This window comes from Oncorhynchus masou, chromosome 17 (genome assembly GCF_036934945.1).
Source record: "Oncorhynchus masou masou isolate Uvic2021 chromosome 17, UVic_Omas_1.1, whole genome shotgun sequence".
Classification (NCBI taxonomy): Eukaryota; Metazoa; Chordata; class Actinopteri; order Salmoniformes; family Salmonidae; genus Oncorhynchus; species Oncorhynchus masou.
The window spans coordinates 32,685,051-32,696,979 of NC_088228.1; the positions used below are offsets into that span (position 1 = coordinate 32,685,051).

The 11,929-nt window shown below is 42.3% G+C and overlaps 1 pseudogene; it reads left to right on the top strand.

Moving 5' to 3' along the window:
- Positions 1 to 1,799: 1,799 nt before the first annotated feature.
- On the top strand, positions 1,800 to 5,287 carry LOC135558202 (CCN family member 1-like; annotated as a pseudogene).
- Positions 5,288 to 11,929: the final 6,642 nt, after the last annotated feature.

Genomic DNA, 11,929 nt, shown 5'->3' on the forward strand with positions numbered 1-11,929 from the left:
CATAAGAAACAAGATTCTCTGGTTTGATGAAACCAAGATTGAACTCTTTGACCTGAATGCCAAGCATCACATCTGGAGGAGACCTGGCACCATCCCTACGGTGAAGCATGGTGGTGGCAGCATCATGCTGTGGGGATGTTTTTCAGCGGCAGGGACTGGGAGACTAGTCATGATCGAGGCAATGATGAACGAAGCAAAGTACAGAGAGAGCCTTGATGAAAAACTGTTCCAGAGCGCCCAGGACCTCAGACTGGGGCAACGACCATAAGCACACAGACAAGACAATACATGAGTGGTTTTGGGACAAGTCTCTGAATGTCCTTGAGTGGCCCAGCCAGAGCCCGGACTTAAACCTGATCGAACATCTCTGAAGAGACCTGAAAATAGCTGTAAGCGACGCTCCCCATCCAGCCTGACAGAGCTTGAGAGGATCTACAGAGAAGAATGGGAGAAACTCCACAAATACAGGTGTGCCAAGCTTGTAGCTTCATGCCCAAGAAGAGTCGAGGCTGTAATCGCTGTCAAAGGGGCTTCAACAAATTACTGAGTAAAGGGTCTGAATACATTTTTTTTTTGCACACAAAAAAAAAGTTAATATGGGTGGGTGTAGATTGATGAGGGGAAAAAACGATTTAATCCATGTTAGAATAAGGCTGTAATTTAATAAAAAAAAAATAAAGTCTAGGGTCCGGAATACTTGTCTCTATGAATGAAGGCTATCCCACCACCTTATCCAGACGGCCTGAATTTCTGTAGATAAGTAAAGGCTGGAGGAGTAGTTTCATTAAGACAACTAAAATCCTTGGGTTTAACTCAGGCTTCAGTAAAGCATGAACATATCAATGTCATTGGAAATAATAAGATCACTGAACTTATTATTTAGATATCTTACATTCACTAAACCGATCTAGACATGAATAGCTTGCCGGATTAACAGAGGTATTCAGGGGAGTTAGAGAAACATAAATTAGGTCACTTACATTAACCGCACTACGGGACATAGTATGCTATCTAGGTTGCTAATTATGACAGGAAGGACTGGAGCAACACCAGACCAAGAAAGCAATAATAAGGGAATTAATTTAAAAACAAACACTGACCATAGCTTGAGGGCAATATTCTAAACACCTGGGCTGGCCTAACCCTAGGGAGACCAATTTCTTCCATTCAGTTAGCCATAGAAATATGTCGCTCATCTTGTAATATGTAGGCTTACTGTCATCCTCGCTCTCTAAGGAAATGGTTAAGAGTGCTGATCCCATCACATTTAGCCCCTCCCAGGGCATCTCATAGTCTCATAGTATCATCTGATGAGCTGTTTTCATCACGAACATGAACAAATAAAAAGTACCAGTTCCCCAGGGATCACAGGTATCTTTATACAGGTATTTTGATACCAATTGTGCATTTATTCCTTGTCATTATCTTTCTATAATTTTTCTTTCTGCATTTGTTGGGAAGTGCCCAAGCATTTCACTGTTAGTCTATACCATGTTGTTTACAAGGCATGTGACAATTACAATTTGGGGCCCACTTTAGGACAGGAAAGACAACACGTTAAAATCTTAAAATAAATAGCCTAGTTTCCGACATGAAATAGCCTGTAACATGGTCATGGAAACCCTGTAAGAATTAAAGTAGACAGGGTGGTATTTGGCTTGAATGGAGGAAGCATTGGGAGACATTTCTCGCATAGCTTTGGAACAGTTCACCCGTCAGCTAACGCACACGTCAGATCTCTTTCGGATATAAAAGAGGAGAGGGGGACACCAGAGAACCCAGTAAGTCTGTAGGTAGTTTACATTGCGCATTCCGTGTGCAAACGCGTGGATTGATCCATCTAAATTAGCCTCTATCTTTGCTAAAATTGTACGAATACTATGTCAGTAGACATGAAGATTTTGGCGCTTTCCTTTGTTGTTTTCCTCTATGGGTGTTTAAATTCGGTAAGAAAACATATAGCCTAATTCATGATCATTCATAGCCTACAAGAATATGCGTGATTGATTGCCAATGCCCAGGGTGGGTGGTGCTTGATGGCGATTAAGATCCCCACTCCATCCTACAGTCGAATATTTTTTTTTATAGGAGAAATCACAAATGAAGTCAACATTTCTCTTATAACATGTTTCTGGTATTTTAGGCATCAGCATCAGCATCTTGTCCCTCCGAATGTTCGTGTCCTCGTGAGGTAGGCCTACCCAGGTGCGAACCAGGAATCAGCTTTGTGTCAGACGGCTGTGGATGCTGCAAAGTCTGCGCTCGGCAGCTCAATGAAGACTGCAGCAAGGCAGAGCCATGCGACCATATCAAGGGACTGGAGTGCAATCTTGGGGCTGCTTCTGGCACAGCTAAAGGCATCTGTCGTGGTATGATAAAGTTGTATAGGAAACAATAATTCTGATACCCTGCTGCGGTCATTGATAGTCTATTATTTCTATAAATCTAGCTCCTATGGGTTTTGATGTAGAGATGCAGTTAAAAAAAAATGTTTATTACAACGTTTTAAATAAGGAATTATGCTTCTGGTTTGATTACGGAGCATTCTCTATAATTAGAATATTACACCTGACTAGGGTTGCAAAGCTACCGGTAATTTACCAAAGTTAGCAGAATCTTCAGTAATGCCGGTAATTAAAAGGTAATATACTCGAATAACTTATAAAAATGAATGCTATATATGAATATATATTTTATATCTGTGTCCATATTGTCGATGTTTCTAGTGGATAGACCATATGGTTCAAGAGAAAATAGCCTAATTGATGAAAAAAGCTATATTCAACAATGGCATTTTTTTTTACTTAACTTTGCAACTATTGACTATTTTCACAACTGCCACAAATTTGGCACCAAAATAAAGACATATTAAAATAAATACAAATGTGTAAAAAAAAATATTTCATGCTGAAACCCTCATTAAACACCAATGGTATTCACTAAGTTGTTGGTTTATATTTAGGATAATGTTTTAAAGCTTTGTCATTTTAATTTATATTTTAAAATATTATTTTTTAATTTTATATATTATACATGTAAAAGACTACACAGAGGGCCAGAGATAATTACAGACACCTGTGATAATCTGAAGTACCCAAAAAAAGGCCACTAAATCTCATCTGATAAAATTCTCCCAAATACTTGAAAGTTAACACAATTCTGGTTATTTGACTGGTAAAGTTCGAAAGTTTCCAGTAATATACCCTGCCTTTGTAACCCTGCGCTTGACTCACATAGTAACAGTCTCCCCATCTGCTTCTCCAAACAGCCAAAACAGATGGAAGACCCTGCGAGTACAACAGCAAGATCTACCAGAATGGAGAGAGCTTCCTTTCCAACTGCAAGCACCAGTGTACGTGCATGGATGGTGCCGTGGGGTGTATGCCCCTGTGCCCCCAGCAGCTCTCCCTGACCAAACTGAGCTGTGCCAAACCCAAGCTGGTCAAAGTACCTGGTCGCTACTGTGAGGAGCTAGTCTGCCCTGAGGAGGGGAACGTGTTGGGCTCAGCCTCAGCAGACAAGGTCAGAAAAGATGGCCGCCAGGATAAACATTCCGAAGATGACCTCACAAACAAGAACGAGCTGGTGTCTGTCGACAGAGGAGGACTCAAGTCTTTACCTGGTGAGTCAATTGAACTCTGTTTATTCCAGTGATTAGGTTAGTGGATTTATTGAGCTCCAATAGATGTTCAGCCTCAGTAAACATCCAGACAGAGTTTAAATGGAAATTCCATTTATCAACAATCGATGTGTCATCCAGGGGTGTAGCCAGAAATTCGTTGGGGGTGGGCCTGCATAAATTTGGATGGGCCAAGTAGTATTTTTGTAATAATAATGTATCATTGTTTTGCTTTTGCTCAATCTGATTGGGTGGGCCTGGCTCCCCAGTGGGCGGGCTTGTGCCCACCCATGCCTTCGCCCCTGTGATCATCTCACATTAGATTTAAACCAGTAGAGGATGCTGAGGGGAGGACGGCTCATAGTAATGGCTGGAACAGAGTGAATGGAATGGCATCAAAGCATGTGTTTGATGTATTTGTTTCCATTCAACTTATTCTGTTCCAGCCAATACCATGAGCCTGTCCTCCCCAATTAAGGTGCCACCAACCTCCTGTGATTTAAACTCATGTCCAATTTGCTTGAAGTTTTGTGGGACCTGGCCTCCATTGCACATTGAATAATTGTCTGGCCATATTTTCCCCACAGCTTTCAGAAGTAAGCCTGAGAGTCGCCTGATGTCCAAGGGGAACAAGAGGTGTGTGACTCAGACCACAGCCTGGTCCCCCTGTGCTAAGTCCCGTGGCACAGGAGTATCCTCCCGGCTCACCAACAACAACAGCCAGTGCAAGCTGGTGAAGGAGACTCGTCTCTGTGAGTTCCGCCTTGCTCCCAGTCAGCCTACTCCAGCCTCAAGGTACACATCAAATCAAACCGACAATGCCATGCCATCACCTGGTTGACACTGAATCATAAGGACATGTATGTCTAGTCCATCAACATTCGGATCACACATTGTTCTTCTTCTCCTCTCACCAACAGAAGGGTAAGGAGTGCAGTCGTATTGAAAAGGCCAGCCCTCCATTGAAACAGACCTACGCAGATTGCAGGAGTGTGAATAAGTTCCGTCCCAGGTACTGTGATTCCTGTCTGGAAGGGCGCTGCTGCACCTCTCAGCAGACCCAGACTATGACGGTCCGCTTTGAGGACGGAGACACCTTCAGCAAGGATGTCATAGTCAGAGTCCTGTCCATGTGACTTCAACTGTTCCCATAGCAACAGGCTCTCCAATGATATCCACAAGTCCAGAGACTGAGGGGAAGGGAAGGTTGAGGGAATAAAAGTGTGGGATATGAGAGTTAGGATAACTCCAGATGTGCACCGTTATGCTGGAGACATTTATTCAGAGGATTTTTGAAATGAATTGCTTCGTAATATTGGAGCGTTACTGGTTGCTTCGATATGGAGCATAATGCTATGTTGAAATATTTCACTTCATTGACAACTTATGTTTTGTTTATTCAAACAAGGCATGAGATGCACTAGAGTTTTGAATGCATGCCTATGTTTTTGTGTATCTATTAAAAAAAAGTACATTCAACATGAAAACTTTGAAAAGACTGTAGTTTCTTTGTGGCATCTACTAAAATGATTAATTTTCAATATCACAATATTAGTAATATTTATCTATAACATTTTTATGTTTTATTAAGATGTGATAGGCCATAATGGAAAATGATATTTGAGCATTTATTTTGTTTTATGTATGTAATTAATAAAATATGTATTTATGGAACCTGATGCTTTGTCATGAATGAGTAGATATCACATAATCCTATTGTGGCGCCGGAGGAGATGGCTGCCGTTTTACGGGCTTTTAACCAATTGTGCATGTTTTTTCTGCGTTATTTGTAACTTATTTTGTACATAATGTTTCTGCCACCATCTTTTATGACCAAAAATAACTTCAGGATATCAGAACAGCGATTTCTCGCCTCGTACTGGACGGAGATTTACTTTAACGAGTCGCACGCAAAAGATTTACTTCAGACACTGGACAAGGCCCAAAACCCCGTCATTCGCATTAAGAAGAGATGGAGATATAAGGGTCATAGGTTGGGGTGCATTGTAAGAATCCAACAGCGAGTGGGTAACCCACCTCTACCATCAGGCCTATTAGCCAACATGCTATCACTGGATAATAAACGTGATGAGCTCCGATCAAGACTATCCTATCAACGGGACATCTTATGTTTCACTGAGTCGTGGCTGAACGACGACATTGATGACATACGGTTTTCTGTGCATCGGCAAGATAGAACATCTGCCTCCGGTAAGACAAGGGGTGGCGGTCTGTGTCTATTTGTCAATCACAGCTGGTGCACAAAATCAAATATTAATGAAGTTTTGAGGTTTGCTCGCCTGAGGTTTAGTATCTCATGATAAGCTGTAGAACACACTATTTACCAAGAGAGTTTTCATCTATATTCTATATGGTCTATTTACCACCACAAACCGATGCTGGCACTAAGACCGCACTCAATGAGCTGTAAAAGGCCATAAGCAAACATGGAAATGTTCATCCAGAGGCGGTGCTCCTAGTGGCCGGGGATTTTAATACAGGAAACTTAAATCCATGTTTCCTCATTTCTACCAGCATGTTACATGTACAACCAGGAAAAAAACTCTATACCGCCTTTACTCCACACACAGAGACGTGTACAAAGCTCTCCTTCGCCCTCCATTTGGCAAATTTGACCAGAACTCTATCCTCCTGATTCCTGCTAACAAGCAAAAACTAAAGTATGAATTACCAGTGACTCGCTCAATACGGAAGTGGTCAGATGTCACAGATGCTAAGCTACAGGACTGTTTTGCAAGCACAGACAGGGATTCTTCCGATGGCACTGTGTAATTCAGCGCATTGGTCACTGGCTTCATCAATAAGTGCATCGATGACATCGTCCCACAGTGACCGTATGTACCCCAACCAGAAGCCATGGATTACAGGCAACATCCGGACTGAGCTAAAGGGTAGAGTTTCCGCTTTCAAGAAGAGGGACTCTAACCCAGACGCTTATAAGAAATCCCGCTATGTCCTCCGATGACCCATCAAACAGGCAAAGCATCAATAAAGGTCTAAGATTGAATCCTACCACACCGGCTCTGACACTCGTCGGATGTGGCAGGGATTGCAAACTATTATGGATTACAAAGGGAAGCACAGCCGTGAGCTTCCCAGTGACACGAGCCTACCAGACGAGCTAAATTACTTATAAGCTCGCTTCGTGGCAAGTAACACTGAAACATGCATGAGAGTATCAGCTGTTCCAGACGACTGTGTGATCATGCTCTCCGTAGCCGATGTGAGTAAGACCTTTAAACAGGTCAACATTCACAAGGCCGCAGGACCAGACAGATTACCAGGACGTGTACTCCGAGCATGCGCTGACCAACTGGCAAGTGTCTTCACTGACATTTTCAACCTCTCCCTGACTTGAGTCTGTAATACCAACACGTTTCAAGCAGACCACCATAGTCCCTGTGCCCAAGAACACCAAGGTAACCTGCCTAAATGACTACCGACCTGTAGCACTCACGTCTGTTGTCATGAAGTGCTTTGAAATGCGGGTCACGGCTCACATCAACACCATTATCCCAAGAACCCTAGACCCACTCCAATTTACATACAGCCCCAACAAATCCAGAGATTATGCAATCTCGATTGCACTCCACACTGCCCTTTCCCACCTGGACAAAAGGAACACCTACATGAGAATGCTATTAATTGACTACAACTCAGGATTCAACACCATACTTCCCTCAAAGCTCATCACTAAGCTAAGGACCCTGTGATTGAACACCTCTCTCTGCAAGTGGATCATAGACTTCCTAACGGGCCGCCCCCCAGGTGGCAAGGGTCGGTAAACAACACATCTGCCATGTTGATCCTCAAAACAGGGGTCCCTCAGGGGTTCGTGCTCAGTCCCCTCCTGTTCACCCATGACTGCATGGCCAAGCACGACTCCAACACAATCATTAAACTTACTGATGACACAACAGTGGCCTGCTCACTGACAATGATGAAACAATGATGAAACAGCCTATAGGGAAGGGGTCAGAGACCTGGCAGTGTGGTGCCAGGATAACAACCTCTACCACAACGTGATCAAGACAAAGGAGATGATCATGGACTACATGAAAAGGAGGGCCGAGCACATCCCCATTCTCTTCGAAGGGGGCTGTGGTGGACCAGGTTGAGAGCTTCAAGTTCATTGGTGTCCACATCACCAACAAACTGTCATGGTCCAAACACACTAAGCCAGTTGTGAAGAGGGCACGACAAAGCCTATTCACCCTCAGGAGACAGGAGAAAGATTTGGCAAGGGCCCTCAGATCCTCAAAAAGTTCTACAACTGCACCACCGAGAGCATCCTGACTAGTTGTATCACCGCCTGGTATGGCAAGTGCTCAGCCGCCGACCGCAATGCACTACAGAAGGCAGTGCATATGGCCCAGTACATCACTGGGGCCAAGCTTCCTGCCATCCAGTACCTCTATACCAGGCAATGTAAGATAAAAATTGCCAAAGACTACAGCCACCCAAATCATAGACTGTTCTCTCTGCCACTGCATGGCAAGCGGTACCAGAGCATCAAGTCTAGGTCCAAAATGCTTCTATCCTCAGGCCATAAGATTCCTGAACATCTAACCAAATGGCTACACGGACTATTTGCATTGTCCCCCGCACCCGATTTTTACGCTGCTGCTCCTCTGTTTATTATCTATGCATAGTCACTTTACCTACATGTACACATTACCTCAATGAACCGGTGCCCCTGCACATTGACTCTGTACCGGTACCCCCTGTATATAGCCTCGTTATTGTTATTTTATTGTTGCTCTTTAATTATTTTTTATTTGTCTATTTTCTTATTTTTTCATTTATTTATTGTTTTCTTCAGTTTATTTAGTGAATACTTTAACACTTATTTTTTTCTTATAACTGCATCACTGGTTAAGGGCTTGTAAGTAAGCATTTCACTGTAAGGCCTACCTACACCTGTTGTATTTGACGCATGTGACAAATACAATGTGATTTGATCAAAGTGGTTTAGTGTTTGGTACACAGTTGGACAGTAGCTCTAATTTAGGTCTATTGGCATGGATTTCCCTAGTTTAATCTATCCTCTATCCAGTTATTTTAGAATATGGTTCCTAATAGCTTGTCCGACTCCATACTTAGGCAAGGGATACCTGCCCTGCTGTGTTTCTGGCTGACCCACTTCTGAGGGGATCTAGATTTGAATGGATGGATCAAATGTGTACATTTATTTCATTTAGTAGTTTATTGTGTTGGTAAATCACATAGTACCATCTAATCCAGCTCCTACATTACACTCAGTGCCCACAAACATCAAACCCTCATAAAACCTCTATATACATCCATAACTGACATCAAGTCTATTTTCATACAGCAGGTGTCTATAAACAGATATGTGGGCCAGAATCCAACTGCTGAGGAGACTGGTAGACACATAAGCAGCTGCCAAATCTGATGTACTGTGTGTGTGTGTCAGTACAATTACCTTCCCTTCTGCTCAACATGTCAGGCATCAGCATGAAAGCGAGAATATATTCCAGTAAATAGATGGGTGTGTGAGAGTGTGTGTGTGTGTGTGAGTGAGAGATGCATACACCCAAGCATGACTGACAGTATTAAATATACAAGTTCTGACTTGGACTGGGGGGGATTAGGGCATTGACGCACACAGAAGTGAAATACGTCCATCTTGTGTCTGTGGAGTACAATGGAGCTTTGTCTGTGAAAACTTGAGGAGGGATGCCTGCTTTGTGGAAGAGGTCCACATCTAAGCTTTGCAGAATTCCATACTCCTCCTTGGACAGCCTCCAAGGTCTATTCCAAGTTCACGTCTACTGATCCTAACAGCATATTCATTAGCTAAGAGCCGACTCGTGAGGTTTTGGTCAATTTAATTTCAATCAATTCAAAAATAAAACAAATTGGAATTTGATATTTATTTCCAAAATTGAAATGGAACTGACCCCAACCCTGTGAGGCAGAGAACTTGACTGACATTATTAGCCTCTTCCCTATACCCTAGGGTTTAATGAGTTTACATAATATCAACTCACCGCCAGACAAATCCAGGCAGGATGATGACTCAAACCAACACTTAACAGTCCCATAATCATGACATAACCAAACGGTGGCCCAGTACACTGAGTATTCTGTACAACTAATCAATTGCAGTTTTTCTTCTCTTCATGGTCAAGGCAGTCAAAGCGTAAGCATTGACGTGTTTCCTATACCCACCACAAAACCTTCTCTTCTGTGAATGCTGTAAAAGAGAGGTTAGAAACTTCTAAATTACAGCCTCTCCAGTCTCTGGCTGTAATTTAGAAATCCTGGATCTGTGCCTTTAACGATGAATGGCAAAGACAAATAGAATGAAGTCATCATCACACTCTTTGGTCAAACTTCCAGCTAATACACCCTAACAAAGAATGTATGGCTATCTAATAATCAGTGAAAGGCAACACTGGACAACAGTAATTAGTGATTAGGCCCAATGGGAATGACACTGTCCATCTCTGACTCTCACAAGGAGGAACAAATGTTCCTGGATGTCATCACACATGTCAAGTCAAGCTTATGTAACAAAGCAATGAGATGTGCCAAGGTTCCTGTTGGTAGGCCAGTCTAGTTGAGTGCAAGTTATTCAGACTGGAAGCCTTTCAGTATACCCCAAAAACCTCTACAACTCAACACATCAAAAGTGAAACAGAAAGAGGCCAAGAGGGGAAGTAAAGAAGCATCCTGTGGTTCACGTTGCAGCTACTTTTGTTTAATTGTTTTATTTATTGTCTTTTACATACAGTACCAGTCAAAAGTTTGGATACACCTACTTATTCAAGGGTTTTTCTTTATTTTCACTATTTCTACATTGTAAAATAATAGTGAAGACATCAGAACTATGAAATAACACATATGGAATCATGTAGTAACCAAAAAAAGGTGTTCATATATTTGAGAATCTTCAAAGTAGCCACCCTTTGCCTCGATGACAGCTTTTCAAACTCTTGGCATTCTCTCAACCAGCTTCACCTGGAATGCTTTTCCAACAGTCTTGAAGGAGTTCCCACATATGCTGAGCACTTGTTAGCTGCTTTTCCTTCACTCTGCGGTCCAACTCATCCAAATTATTTCAATTGGGTTGAGGTCGGGTGATTGTGGAGGCCAGGTCATCTGATGCAGCACTCGGACTCACAAAGACACAGAGGTTGGAACCAAAAATCTCAAATTTGGTCTGAGTCCAAGAAGAATCTCAAATATATGAACAGCTTTTTTGGTTACTACATGATTCCATATGTGTTATTTCATAGTTCTGATGTCTTCACTATTATTTTACAATGTAGAAATAGTGAAAATAAAGAAAAACCCTTGAATAAGTAGGTGTATCCAAACTTTTGACTGGTACTGTATGTAAAAGACAATAAATAAAACAATTAATTAATTCGACTATGAAGGCCTGATACCTGCAGTCTCCTCCGAACAGTTGATGTTGCGATGTTTCTGTTACTTGAACTCTGAAGCATTTATTTGTGCTGCAAACTGAGGTGCAGTTAACTCTAATGAACTTATCCTCTGCAGCAGAGGTAACTCTGGGTTTTCCTTCCCTGTGGCCGTTCTCATGAGAGCCAGTTTCGTCATAGCACTTGGTTTTTGCGACTGCACTTTCAAAGTCTTGTCATTTTCCGTACTGACTGACCTTCATGTCTTAAAGTAATGATGGACAGTAGTTTCTCTTTGCTTATTTGAGTTGTTCTGGCCATAATATGGACTTGGCCTTTTACCAAATAAGGCTGTTCTGTATACCACCCCTACCTTGGCACACCACAACTGATTGGCTCAAACGCATTAAGAAAAGAAATTCCACAAATTAAGTTAAGGCCCATCTGCTAATTGAAATGCATTCCAGGTGACTACCTCGTGAAGCTCGTTGAGAGAATTCCAAGAGTGTGCAAAGCGGTCATTAAGGCAAAGGGTAGCTACTTTAAAGAATCTCAAATATAGAATATACACTGCTCAAAAAAAGGGAACACTTAACAATGTAACTCCAAGTCAATCACACTTTTGTCCACTTAGGAAGCAACACTGATTGACAATAAATTTCACATGCTGTTGTGCAAATGGAATAGACAACAGGTGGAAATTATAGGCAATTAGCAAGACACCCCCAATAAAGGAGTGGTTCTGCAGGTGGTGACCACAGACCACTTCTCAGTTCCTATGCTTCCTGGCTGATGTTTTGGTCACTTTTGAATGCTGGCGGTGCTTTCACTCTAGTGGTAGCATGAGACGGAGTCTACAACCCACACAAGTGGCTCAGGTTGTGCAGCTCATCCA